Source organism: Citrus sinensis, chromosome 9 (genome assembly GCF_022201045.2).
Source record: "Citrus sinensis cultivar Valencia sweet orange chromosome 9, DVS_A1.0, whole genome shotgun sequence".
NCBI lineage: Eukaryota > Viridiplantae > Streptophyta > Magnoliopsida > Sapindales > Rutaceae > Citrus > Citrus sinensis.
This window is the reverse complement of record NC_068564.1, coordinates 27,581,576-27,586,184: the sequence shown is the minus strand read 5'-3', so window position 1 is coordinate 27,586,184 and position 4,609 is coordinate 27,581,576. Positions and strand designations below refer to the sequence as shown.

The 4,609-nt window shown below is 35.3% G+C and overlaps 1 non-coding gene across 1 annotated transcript; it reads left to right on the top strand.

The window, feature by feature from the left end:
* The first annotated feature begins 2,357 nt into the window (after positions 1–2,357).
* LOC127900193 (small nucleolar RNA Z247) lies at positions 2,358–2,494 on the top strand. Its single transcript, XR_008052206.1, has one exon. It is a non-coding gene; the product is annotated as a small nucleolar RNA Z247 (small nucleolar RNA).
* Positions 2,495–4,609: the final 2,115 nt, after the last annotated feature.

Here is a 4,609-nt window from a genome sequence, read left to right as displayed (position 1 = left end):
TGTGAGAATAGCCATTACCACAATTAATAACGGGTAGCTGGAAACACAATTTCAGTCAATCACTTTCTCATCTCAGCAGCCACATTTTTTTGGGTCAATTGCATTATTTCCTGTAACATAAGATTGCCGTGAAAGTACATACATATATATAAAATTGCGTTTTTTTTTTTTTTAACATTTCACACAAATGTTTGTATATAATTTTCAACGAAATTACTCATTGACCGGTGTCACGGCGCACTTAAAAAATTTAAAGAAGAAAAACTTTAATAGAAAAAATTGCAGAACTCGTGGGTCCTGTGTTACATGCAAGACAAACACGTTCGATAAGATATGGTATTCTTTGGCTGTAAAATTTGAATTCTAGTTTCCTGAATTGATCTTCGTCGTGTACGCAATCTAATGGGGATCATATATTTATTGAATATCCTCAGTCCAACTTTTTATTAGATTCGGATCAGAAACAATATTTTAAGCCTTCATCTTTTAATTAAATTCTAGTCAAACCAATAGTTAAAACATTATTATATGCTTTTCAAATAATAAATTCAATATATAGGAGACTGAAGGCAACATCTTAAGCTACGTATACAGAACAGCTAATCTTCGGCTAAAGCAAATATATTGTCATGTATGTCAACCCAACATTACTGGAGCTAATCATTCCTCGCTGACTAAATTTACAAGTAATTTACAACTACATATATACAACAACCCACGCTATAGCCATTGACCCAACAACGGCCGGCTAGCTGGCTCCTACGTAACGTACCTGCCGGTGCACCGCCCTGTTGATCTATAGTATGGCTAGTACGGTGCTCTTCCACTAGCCGCTATAGAATATACAGGAGTGATTCAAAACCCTAATCTTGTAATGGCTTCATTTACATTGTTCACGCAGCTGGCTAACGTTTCTTATTTGTCTCCTTTATCGTTATTGCTTGGAGTCTGATCCTATTTTCAAAATTCAACCTCATCTTGTGTAGTTAATTTGTTGCATATCGAAATTGTAAAGAAGTCAAACACAAAAACAAAAAATTCAAAACCTTCCATTATTATCACCATTAAAAATGTGCACATTCTTCATTTCCAATCCTAAGGTGAGCTCTTAATAAGGTATTTGTATTCTTACAGCACTACAACAGCACTCCTACGAATTTACATGTCAGAGGTCAAGTCTTTCAATTGAAAAATACTCAGTTTATTCATGAATTCTCGACCCCACCTTCGAATTTCATGATAGAGTCAAGTCGGTCTAGTAATTATATATTGCTTTAATAAAGGGCATTTTTATATTTTCAGAGAATTTTTATATTTAATAAGGAAAAATAAAAGTAAGATAAATCTTGTCCATAGAATTATTATTTAAATAACAGTGTTAATTTCTTTTTGAAGCATTAGTAAAGATTCGATTAGTAGAGAATTCACTTGAATTTATTAAAGTGCTTCAAGAAAACAAAACTGAGCATTCTTGTATATATACAGTAATTGTTAAGGAAGCTCATCTTGCTTACAGTACGATAAGCCAAACAGAAGATAAAGCAGAGGATTGCAGCAGCTACAGCACACGGTTAAAGATTGATGATTTGGCTGTCCAGGTGGCACCTGGTGGTTATGTAATTACCAGCACACGTGAAGATTCGTTTTGATTAGTTAGAGTTAGTAATCAGCTCGAGCTGCATTTTCAGCTGTTATATAAATAACCATGTAATTAGTTTTGTACATTATTCTGAATGAATCAATAATATTCAAGTGTTCTTTGGAACTGAAATTTACTCTTTCATTTTCTTGTTAACCAAACAGTCCATTAAACGTTTTTTCACTTAGTATCAGAGCCAGCTATGGCTTCAGTACATCTTGCTGCATCTTCGAATACAATTCATAATGCCGCCATTAATACAAGCACAATCACCTTCTCATTCAACACTCTTGTTAAGCTGGATCAAGCAAACTACTTAATTTGGAGATCTCAAGTTCTTGCTTCCATTCGTGGAAATAGACTTGAAAAATTCATTGATGATTCTGTAACTCCTCCACCTTCTCACATTGCTTAAAGAATTGGTGATGACCTCAGATCTGTTGAAAATCCAAAGTATGTCACCTGGAGATCTCAAGATCAGATGCTGCTTGGATGGCTTCTTTCTTCAATGAGTGAAGGAATCATCAGTTTGGTCTTCAGTCTAGAAACTTCACTTGAGGTATGGAAAGCTATTAAAGTTCAATTCGGTTCACAGTCTAAATCTAAATTGTTGCATCTGAGGTATATGATGAATTCAACTAGGAAAGATGATATGAAAGTCACTGATTATTTTATTAAGATGAAGAATATAGCTGATAATATGGCTGCTGCTGGAAGTGCTTTAAGTGATGATGATTTGATTCTGCACATACTTTCTGGTTTAGGACCTGAATATAATTCTGTTGCTACATACATAACTGGTCAAATAGAAGTTGGTAAAATGGATGTGAATGAGGCATATGCAATGTTGTTAACTCAAGAGGCTAGGATAGAACAACAAGCACACATGCTTGCTGGTATGGATGTGAAACAGAACTTTGAGGCAAATTTAGTCCAGAACAGAGGTTTTAAGAAAGGCTTTATATCTGGAGGTAAGAATTTTGGTGGCTATGGATACAATCCTAGTTTTGGAAATACTGGATATTATGGCTATGGTGGCTATAAAGGAAATTCTGGAGGTGTTGGAGCCAATGGAGGAAATTCATCTGGTGTTAATTTTCAGCAAAGAGGTTATTCTGGTGATAATCAAAGAAATGGAGGGAACTAGAATCAGAATCCTGGTGGATATGGCAACTTCAATAATAACAAGACATCTGGAAATGTTAAACCTCAATGGAATGCTTCTAAACCTACTTGTCAAATTTGTCTTAAGACAGGTCATACAACTAATATCTGCTGGAAACTTGAAGAGTTCATTGCTTCAGGTGCTTATAAGTCACCACCAAACAGGAATCCAAAGTCTGCTTATCTAGCAAACATGGAGGGTGCTTCAGATACCAACTGGTATCTTGAGAGTGGGGCAACACATAACCTCACTAATGACATGAACAACATGCAGGTTGCTGAGCCCTTTGTAGGTATATCTAAACTTGTAGTTGATAATGGTGCTACTCTAAGCATTACTAATCTTGGTCATGCCACTTTAAAGATGCATGATTACAATGCAAAAGCTTCATTCTCACTTAATCTGTACAATATACTGCTGGTTCCTCAAATTACCAAAAATCTTATTAGCATATCCTAGTTAACCAAAGACAACAATGTGGTAGTTGAATTTACTGATAAATTTTTCTTTGTGAAGGACAAGGTGAAGAATTTGATCATACTACAGGGCAAGGCAGACAAAGGTTTATACAGATTGCTGTTGATGTCACCCAATAAAACTCTTTCTCGAAATCATGTCACAACTGTTGAGTCAAGTGCTCAAGTTGTTCCTCTTTCAATGTTTTCTGATGTTTCTTCAGATTTGCAAAATAAAACTTCATGTTCATACACTGTCTCAGCTTCATGTATGAATCCTAGATGCTTGTTAAGTACTTCTGTTTTGCACCAAAGGTTAGGACATCCAAGTTCAAAAATTTTAGATCATGTAATCAAAACTTATCCAGCCTTGAAGGCAATCAATGGAAGTAAATCTTTTGAATCTTGTGATGCTTGTATGATGAGAAAGTTACATAGATTACATTTTCCAGTTAACTTCATCAAAACCTGCAATCCTTTAGAACTTCTACACACTGATTTATGGGGATCAGCCCCTGAACTTTCCTCACAAGGCTATAGATACTATGTAAGCTTTGTTGATGACTTTACAAGATTCACCTGGATATTTCCATTAAAAACCAAAAGTGAAACTCTCTCTGTCTTCAAAATCTTCAAAACTCAGATTGAAAAACAGCTAAACAGATCTATTAAATGCCTACAATCTGATTGGGGTGGTGAATTCAGATCCTTTGTCCCTTTTCTTCATCAAGAAGGCATTACATTCAGGCATTCATGTCCTTACACACATAACCAAAATGGAACAGTAGAGAGAAAACATAGGTGTTGAGTGTTAGAAAATGCATATTTATAAAGGAGAAAACCGTCATTTTACATTTTAAGTTTTACTACCAACCCTTACTTTTATGTATTTAACCTTCTTGTGATTTAATTACATGTGTTTTATTTTAATTAAGTATTTTATGTATTTTATGGGCATTATAGTCATTTCACAATAAAGGAGAGATTAGACGGCAAAACGGACATCACTTTTGAACTCATGACGGTCGAAAACCTTAAGAGGAGTATAAAAGGAAAAATGGCACTATTCATATGTACGATACTATTCACATGTACGGTACTGTTTACATTACTGTTCACATAGACGGATTGATGACGTGGCATTGACCGATGATGTGGCATTGACTGATGAGGTGTCACGATCCTGTTGGGCTAAAATTCTTATGTACTGTTGATGGTGACATGGCAGCATATCAGTGGACCAAAAATCTCGCGTACGGTACATGCATCACGCTAGATTATTTTCAACCAAACCGCGTTACTGTTCATCTGAGTCAAACTGTGTTACTGTTCATCAGCGTGGTCAAACCG